Source organism: Engystomops pustulosus, chromosome 3 (genome assembly GCF_040894005.1).
Source record: "Engystomops pustulosus chromosome 3, aEngPut4.maternal, whole genome shotgun sequence".
Lineage (NCBI taxonomy): Eukaryota > Metazoa > Chordata > Amphibia > Anura > Leptodactylidae > Engystomops > Engystomops pustulosus.
This window is the reverse complement of record NC_092413.1, coordinates 190,527,853-190,538,152: the sequence shown is the minus strand read 5'-3', so window position 1 is coordinate 190,538,152 and position 10,300 is coordinate 190,527,853.

Below are 10,300 nucleotides of genomic sequence, written 5' to 3'. Positions count from 1 at the left end.
CACTTATGAATTAGCAAAGAAGCCACCTGCAGGTCATCGGGCGGCACGGTGGCTGAGTGAGTAGCACTTCTGCCTTGCAGCCCTGGGGTCCTGGGTCCGAATCCCACCCAGATCAACAAAGTGTTTGCATGTTCTCTCCGTGTTTGTGTGGGTTTCCTCCGGGTACTCCAAAACATACTGTAAGGTTGTTTAGATGGTGTTTAGATGTTTATGCTTTGTGCATAAATAAAGAATTATTATTATTACATGTGCTATAATTAAAATATATTTTTATTTCCCTGGCAAACCCCTGGCAGGCAGTGTAAAAGGAGTGTAATTAAATGTACTCAACCTGTTCAGGCCCCCTGTTTCCATGGCCGATCACCTTGGCTCATTGTTAATAATTCTGGCTGCAGTCAATAGCCATATGGGTCAGAGTGGTGAACAGAGAGCTGCGGGAATATGTAGTCAGAGCACGGAAAGTATATATATATATAATAAAAGTATATAGTAAAGTAAATAATAAAATATATGATAAAGTAATATATAATAATAATATGACATATAAACTCATCAAGGGTTTTTTTCAGGAAAACTGGAATGGCTCTTTCAAAATAGTTTTGTATCAAATCCCAGAAAACGTATTTAATAGGTCTGCTAATATCCTTGAGCTCTGTTATGGTATATTCTGAAACCATCTGTTAAAATGAAAATTCTTATTTTTAAACTAAAATCCTAAATCCACTTTAATTTTTGAAAGAGATGTGCATCGCATTGCACTGCTCTCCCAGAGGTTCCCTTCCCCCGTTCTTTGCTCTGTTGCACATTGTCTGGATTCTCTATACTACAAGACATCCAGCACAATGAATAAATCCTCGAAGACATGTTGAAAGCAAGAACACTATTACGCAAAGGTATCAGGTATACACAAGTGACACAACCTTGCTAAACATTGTAAATGCATGTATGTCCCGGGGGAAGGACCTCTCCGAAGTGTTATTATAGGAAGTTGGGGGATTACATATTGCAAGCTGGTAATACTATTTCACATTCAAGTCACAGCAGTTCTTCTTATCTGTACTGACTGCCCTTCTTCCAAGTAACTAACCAGTTATTGGTGTGCGCTATCCTCCAGCCGACATTCCCGTCCACCCTCTGGGCCTAGTCACCTCTCATTGACTCTGACAGTAAAGTAATTCTGCTTTTCCTGACACCATGCGGCATCCATAGCCTATACATATCTTAATGAGCACCGATCGCCAGTCAATTTCGACAAGCCAACCATTATCAAGCCAGGATATCTATGGTTAGCCGCGGGGCTGCCACTTCCCCGTTACACAAGGTCAATGCCAGGCTATCGGTCGTACATGCATAGATACAAGCAGAATCCAAGTGTGGAGAATCAATTTAGCAGCTTTAATTAAATGTACAAAGGAAATAGTGCTCATATTCTAATTTCTAATGAGTGTAGCGAGAGTGTGAGATGCTATGAAAATTGATATGTAAATTGAATTCGGCACGCTTTGCCGTCTCATTACAGTGCGTCGCTGTGCGAGCCGGGAAATGCTAGCATGGTGTTATGTTGATATATTGGCTCCAGAATATGGGGTGTTCAGTGTAAAATATGTTACATCACATAGGTCACATTTTCTCTCCTAAATCTGAAACACATGTGCGATTCAGATAAGTTAATGTCACCTTGTTGAAGTGTAGGCAAATCATAGCAATGGTGACTGATAGAAAGCATGGAATATTATGATGATTAATGGGCAGCCTGCTCTCCGCTGTTGTTCTATACCGCGCTCCTTTGCATCTGTTCTTTCTAATAACTTATCATATCACTCCATATAAGCACACACTATAAATCCTACTGTATGTGCCAGAAATCTCTCGGCTGCAATGACGAGGACTCTTCATCTTGCACTTCTTCAATAAAAAGGAAATGAGTTTATTGTTAATGTGTCACAGTTTGTACCTGAACTTACTAAACACTAAATGATTCCATTTTCGTATTTTCGGTGAAAGCAGTGAAGATTATACTTCCATATTCTCCTATTCAGGTAATGTCCACTTCTGCTTAGCTGTGATTTTATGCCATCAATACTGATAGACAATGGGGGTCGCGTTTTACCGTCGGGTTACCCGAATTTTTCCGTTTTGTGCCGATTTTCCCTGAATTGCCCCGGGTTTTTGGCACACGCGATTGGATTGGCGCATCGGCACCTGCGTGTACGCAAAGGAAATCGGGGGTGTGGCTGAACGAAAACCTGACGGATTCGGAAAAACCGCCGCATTAAATTTAAAAAAAAGTGATGCTTGACATGCGCTTACCTGCACTCGGCCTGGTTTGGTGAAGACCCGTGAACTCCGACAAACTTCAGTGCAGCAGCGACACCTAGAGGACGTCGGAGGAACTGCCTTAGTGAATCGCCGGATAACCCGAATCCTCCACACAGAACGCGCCGCTGGATCGCGACAAGACCGGGTAAGTAAATCTGCCCCAATGTTTATTTTATTGTGGACAGTTTATACAAATGTCCACCATCTTAACACGCAGAAGCCCACATTTATTAAAGCCCCAGTGCCATTGTTTTTGTCTGACTTTGCACGTTCTTTTCAGGGCAAACTGCTCATACATGTATTTATAAAGTGTCCAAGACACATTTGTGCCGTGCCTGCACTATACCCGACACGACCATGCACTGAAATGGGCGTTCCTGTGGACAGTCGAACCGTGCGACACATTTATCATGCCGTGTCCTACAGAATTGTTTTGCACTCCACATGTTAAAGGTGCACCAAAAAAAAGTTGGAGCAGTGCAGGGAGTGCCATGAAGTGATTAATTGGGGCACATTTATTTACCTGGTTCTGTCGCTATCTAGCGGCGCGTTCTCCGTCGAGGATTCGGGTCTTCTGGCGATTCACCCAAGGTCCACCAGGTGTCGCTGCTGCGCCTAGGTCCGCTGGAGTTCGACGGAGTTCACCATCCTATCCTGGCTGCATGTAAGCGCACTTAAGTGCACCAAGTACAATTTGCACTGTTTATGGCCCAAATTTATCAGAACAAGTGCAGTCTGTACTATGTACAGTTTGACTGTGGAGTGTATAGGGTGCTCCAGATTAATACTAGTATGTCTACTTGGTTTACAGTCTTTGATCCTGGTGGTAGATGTCCTTTAATAAATATGGGCCAATATGTAGTCAAACTTGGGCACTAGATAAGAATTCTTTTGGCTTCTGACATTGTAATAACACACTGACACACAGAAAGAGAGATGAAAATATGTAGGGGACCTAGCACAACCAAAACTGTATACAATGTCTATCGGCACATATATAGCAATATATGAACTAGAAAGAATAAAGAGGAATGTGCCGTATGACAATACAAGAGTAAACCTTTATTCAAATACAAAACAAAGCAAAGTTGGTACTGCCAGGTAAGGCGGTCCAACAAACCATTTCCTCCACCGACAAAAAGGAGGTATAGGAACCACCCTTGATGGTATATAAGTCAAACAAACAATATCTAAGTAGGCACACAATACAAGCTCTAATATAGATAATACAGTAGTAGAAATATAACAATGGTCTAAAAAGCAATGTGCTATCCCTGTTGTATCTAGAGGTAAGTCAGAGAGAGCGTATATATGAAGTGTCCATACATTACAAGTCAGTAAGACAGGTCAGGAGGCTGTGTGGGACAAAGTCCCATGCTGTCCACAGTCAGGGTGGTTCGGTCGGTGGATTTGAAAGGGAGGGCTCCCCACGCGTTCCGTCCCCAAATGGAGACTTCCTCAGGGGTTGAACTTCAAATATTATTATATTATATTATAGATATTATTTGTTTGACTTATATACCATCAAGGGTGGTTCCTATACCTCCTTTTTGTCGGTGGAGGAAATGGTTTGTTGGACTGCCTTACCTGGCAGTACTAACTATATGGTTTGATATGTACTTGGTACATTTTTAAATGTTATTATGCTTTCTATCATCCCTATGCCGGGAGATTTGCTTTGTTTTGTATTTGATTAAAGGTTTACTCTTGTATTGTCATACGGCACATTCCTCTTCTTTCTTTCTAGTTCACAGAAAGAGAGATGAGACAGATGAAAGATGAGATGCATGAGATGATTACACAGAGTCTGATTGACCATTACACTGTTACACTGTGAGCTCTGCTACATCTCATAGCTATGTGCCTGCCTCCTCATTTCCCCCGGATCACTTATCTCCTTGTAGCTTTTAGTTTGCAGTTTGTCTCTCCTTACAATGTCCTGCCAGGAAGTGAATCAGTGTCTGTGAGTTCCGTTCTAGGACTGCCGGGGGCTTGGCTACAGGCACAAGACACAGAAATCTCATCTGCATGATCTCACACAAAAATCCAAGATGGCCTCCACCTGACCATAAGTCTTAAGTTTCAGGGTCGGATCTAGGGGCAACTGAAATTGTGTACACCAGGACTGGTAGAGACAGGTTGGACTTATATCTGTGAAATGCTGCATTTTGGTTAAGAACAGTGAATTAGAGAATGTGTTATTTTGATGTGAAGAGTACATATAAGAAACTCCTTTAAGGTCTTTCAGCGTAAATTACACCTCTGGCTTTAACCAACCAGTTAAAAATTATATATTATATTATTTAGTGAAAAAAATAACCATTCCATCAACATTTTTGACTAAAATAAACATGTAAACTCAACATTTCCAGGAATCTGGACATGTTTCTGCTCTTATCTTGTCCGTTTTTTTCAGAATTGCCTCCCAAAAGGCAACTATTACACAGGAATGAATAGTCCTGACGAGGAAGCAGTTTGTGAACGTGTCCATGTAGTGCGACAATATCTGCGGCACAAAATGAAATTCTCAGAATTCATGGCATTATCCCCGTTTCTTTCCTAGAACACAAGACGTCTGGCCAATAAAAGGTAGTATTTGTATCCAGTGACAAATCTTCCATTCCGTGCTCCAGCATCTATTGACTCCACAATGAATAGCTGAGGTCAGTAGCTAAGGAATTCTTATACACAAAACCATTCACGGAGAAACCACAAGGAAAATCGCCTTTGTTCGATGTGTTCTGCAATAAGCTGCTTTGGGTGGAAGACTCAATTTAAATGCTCCGAGTCCTCTGAAGTCCTCTGCGCTTCATGAGATCCATTCATTAAGCCCGCAGCTTGTGGAGCAAAATCTATTGTATGTCGTGGTGAAACAATTGCAACGTTTTACCATATTCATATAGGATCGGCTGTGAAGAAAGATGGAACTAGCTGTGAAATTGGAAGTGCAATGTGAGGAAATAATGGCGAAAGAGAAGAAATCTCAGTATTTAGTATAATTTTTATGAAAATAAATTAGCACTGTGGATTTTAAGAAAATGAAAGGCTACTTAGAAGAAATATCCTACCCTGTTTGCAAGGAACATATAACCCGCTTTAGGACCAAATCTGGTAATCTCGGACATCCATCCCGCCATTTATTTAAACGTAACCTGTTTAGCACTTTTAGGACACTACCCTCTCCCATGTCCTTAAAGGAAATCTGTCAATAGTTTTGACCATGCAAAACTGCACACTGTGTTATCTAGTAGCCCTATAGATCTCTGTAAGCATTGTGTGTTGCTAATAGGCAGGATCGGCACCAGCAGCCGGCATACTCAGGGTAGTGTCGGGGCCCAGAGCTGCTGAAAGGGCCTAATCTCAGTCCCCAGCAGCCTGGTATCAACTAGTGAGGATTGAGGGGGGGTTATATACAATGAATCCATGGGAGGAGGCTGTATATAAAATAACCGTGAGGGGGCTACTTTGGATGATAAACTAGGGAATATTTTAGAGAACAGGAGACTGTTTTAGCTTCTCAATTTTTAATGCTGCCATGTGAGTTCACTGCAAAGGGACCCACTGAGGCTCTGTCGCCCAGATGCCTCCTGAAACCTGGAGCCAGCCCCGGTGTCAGGGCTGTGAAAAATGCATTTTTATTCCAGTATTGTAGCTGAACTTGAAACACTGAGGTGCAGTGGTGTGTGAGATATTTTCACTAAGAACAGGACAGTCATTCACCCAGGGGTAACTGCTGTAGTATTCAAACAGAAGTTGCTACAGTAGTGACTGAGAGCAGAGGGGCAGGGCTGTGTTGTGTTCAGCGAAGTCATCTCACACACAAGAGCATCAGAGTACTTAAAGTCCAGCTAGCATCCTAGAATATAATTGCATTTTTCATAGTACCACTGCTTCTTACAACATACACAAATGTATAACTACACAGTTCCCTGGGGCCAGTACCAAGCACTGTTTTGTTTGGTCAAAACCACTGATAGACTCACTTTAAGGACTGTAGGATTTGTGTTCTATCTCTAGACCTAACTCTATAACCAAATAAAAAAGTCTATACTTATCTGGTAAATGAAGAAAATGGTTTCTGCAGCACATCCATAAAATCCAACGTCTCTATATTTACCTGGTATCTAATCAAGAATAAGTCCAGTGCCTAGGGCATCCTGTTATAGCAGGGCAAACAAAGAAACAGGAAACTACAGGCGGTCCCCTACTTAAGGACACCCGACTTACAGACGACTCATAGTTACAGACGGACCCCTCTGCCCACTGTGACCTCTGGTGAAGCTCTCTGAATGCTTTACTATAGTCCCAGACTGTAATGATCAGCTGTAAGGTGTCTGTAATGAAGCTTTATTGATAATCCTTGGTCCAATTACAGCAAAAATTTTGAAACTCCAATTGTCACTGGGACAAAAGAAAAAAATTTGTCTAGAACTTCAATGATAAAATATACAGTTTCGACTTACATACAAATTCAACTTAAGAACAAACCTCCGGACCCTTTCTTGTATGTAACCCGGGGACTGCCTGTATTATTCTGTTACAGGTTTATAGTTGATATGAGTGGGGGCGCAGGGGTATAAAATGTACTGGGGTGGGGGCATAAGTGTTCGCTATATAAGATTGAGGAGGTGATACTTGGGGTTATAGTTAATAGGGTTGATAAAACCCTTATAGTATGCGTGGCCTTTACAATAAATTGGCAATATCCTTTTACAAAAAGTGCCAATTCCAGCATTACAAATACTCCTTTTAAAAAACAAAAAAAATGACAACAGTTCTGCAATGTTATCATTTAGTCACCATATTGTGGAGTTATTCAGAGCATCACAATTAAGAGATAGTTATATAGTTCATCTACTTTTTGAAAGTTACTACATATCATTATAATTGTTCTGAAATTAGTGAATCAGGAAGATGAATGTCTGTTGTATCTGGACATTTGATAGGGGCATATTCTGGGTTAGTGCCAGGGGCGTTGCTAGGGTGGTAAAAGATCCGGGGCACGGGCCCCAATGCATGTGTATTGCACTTTCAGTAATGCCCCCCCTGTACATAACCCCCTCACATGTGGTTGTGCCAATAACAAGGTTACTTCTGGTATATACAGCTCCAGAGAACAAAGGAGAAATCCCCATCACCACATCTCATCCTCATTGTCCCTACATCTTTGTTCCCGGGCAGTGTTATCCTGCTGCCGCCCCTAACAATCTCCCCAAATACTGAAAGGCTGCGATCACACCTTTGTCTTGCATTTAAACAACACCAGGTGCGTGTTACCCATCACATGTGTATTACTAGAAAATATATGTGATCAAACCAAGGCCCGTCCTAGTGCCATGTGTGAACACGCTCCAAGAAATGTCCCCCACACAGCCCCACAGTAAGTAATGTGACCCCACAGCCCCCCAGTAAGTAATGTGCCTCACACAGCCCCCCCAGTAATGTCCTCACACACAGCCCCCCAGTAAGTAATGTGCCTCACACAGCCCTCCAGTAAGTAATGTGCCTCACACAGCCCTCCAGTAAGTAATGTGCCTCACACAGCCCCCCAGTAAGTAATGTGCCTCACACAGCCCTCCAGTAAGTAATGTGACCACACAGCCCCCCAGTAATGTCCCCACACAGCCCCCCCAGTAAGTAATGTGCCTCACACAGCCCCCCCAGTAAGTAATGTCCTCACACAGCCCCCCAGTAATGTCCCCACACAGCCCCCCCAGTAAGTAATGTGACCACACAGCCCCCCAGTAAGTAATGTGCCTCACACAGCCCCCCAGTAAGTAATGTGCCTCACACACAGCCCCCCAGTAAGTAATGTCCTCACACAGCCCCCCAGTAAGTAATGTGCCTCACACAGCCCCCCAGTAAATAATGTGCCTCACACACAGCCCCCCCAGTAAGTAATGTGCCTCACACAGCCCCCCAGTAAGTAATGTGACCACACAGCCCCCCAGTAATGTCCCCACACAGCCCCCCCCAGTAAGTAATGTGACCACACAGCCCCCCAGTAAGTAATGTGACCACACAGCCCCCCAGTAAGTAATGTGACCACACAGCCCCCCAGTAAGTAATGTCCCCACACAGCCCCCCCAGTAAGTAATGTGACCACACAGCCCCCCAGTAAGTAATGTGACCACACAGCCCCCCAGTAATGTCCCCACACAGCCCCCCCAGTAAGTAATGTGACCACACAGCCCCCCAGTAAGTAATGTGACCACACAGCCCCCCAGTAAGTAATGTGACCACACAGCCCCCCAGTAAGTAATGTGACCACACAGCCCCCCAGTAATGTCCCCACACAGCCCCCCAGTAAGTAATGTGCCCACACAGCCCCCCAGTAAGTAATGTGACCACACAGCCCCCCAGTAAGTAATATGCCCACACAGCCCCCCAGTAAGTAATATGCCCCCACAGCCCCCCAGTAAGTAATGTGCCCCACACAGTCCCCCCAGTAAGTAATGTGACCACACAGCCCCCCAGTAATGTCCCCACACAGCCCCCCAGTAATGTCCCCACACAGCCCCCCCCAGTAAGTAATGTCCCCACACAGCCCCCCAGTAAGTAATGTGACCACACAGACCCCCAGTAAGTAATGTGACCACACAGACCCCCAGTAAGTAATGTCCTCACACAGCCCCTCAGTAATGTCCTCACACAGCCCCCCAGTAAGTAATGTGACCACACAGCCCCCCAGTAATGTCCCCACACAGCCCCCCCAGTAAGTAATGTCCCCACACAGCCCCCCAGTAAGTAATGTGCCTCACACAGCCCCCCAGTAAATAATGTGCCTCACACAGCCCCCCAGTAAATAATGTGCCTCACACACAGCCCCCCAGTAAATAATGTGCCTCACACACAGTCCCCCAGTAAGTAATGTGCCTCACACAGCCCCCCAGTAAATAATGTGCCTCACACAGCCCCCCAGTAAGTAATGTGCCTCACACACAGCCCCCCAGTAAGTAATGTGCCTCACACACAGCCCCCCAGTAAATAATGTGCCTCACACAGTCCCCCAGTAAATAATGTGCCCACACACAGTCCCCCAGTAAATAATGTGCCTCACACAGCCCCCCAGGAAATAATGTGCCTCACACAGTCCCCCAGTAAATAATGTGCCTCACACAGTCCCCCAGTAAATAATGTGCCTCACACAGTCTCCCCAGTAAATAATGTGCCCACACACAGTCCCCCCAGTAAATAATGTGCCCACACACAGTCCCCCCAGTAAATAATGTGCCTCACACAGCCCCCCAGTAAATAATGTGCCTCACACAGTCCCCCCAGTAAATAATGTGCCCACACACAGTCCCCCCAGGAAATAATGTGCCTCACACAGCCCCCCAGTAAGTAATGTGCCTCACACAGTCCCCCCCAGTAAATAATGTGCCTCACACACAGCCCCCCAGTAAGTAATGTGCCTCACACAGTCTCCCCAGTAAATAATGTGCCTCACACAGTCTCCCCAGTAAATAATGTGCCTCACACAGCCCCCCCAGTAAATAATGTGCCTCACACACAGCCCCCCAGTAAATAATGTGCCTCACACAGTCCCCCCAGTAAGTAATGTGCCTCACACAGCCCCCCAGTAAATAATGTGCCTCACACAGCCCCCCAGTAAGTAATGTGCCTCACACACAGCCCCCCAGTAAATAATGTGCCCCACACAGTCCCCCAGTAAATAATGTGCCTCACACAGCCCCCCAGGAAATAATGTGCCTCACACAGCCCCCCAGTAAATAATGTGCCTCACACAGCCCCCCAGTAAATAATGTGCCTCACACACAGCCCCCCAGTAAATAATGTGCCTCACACAGTCCCCCCAGTAAGTAATGTGCCTCACACAGCCCCCCAGTAAGTAATGTGCCTCACACAGCCCCCCAGTAAGTAATGTGCCTCACACAGCCCCCCAGTAATGTGCCTCACACAGCCCCCCAGTAAATAATGTGCCTCACACACAGCCCCCCAGTAAATAATGTGCCTCACA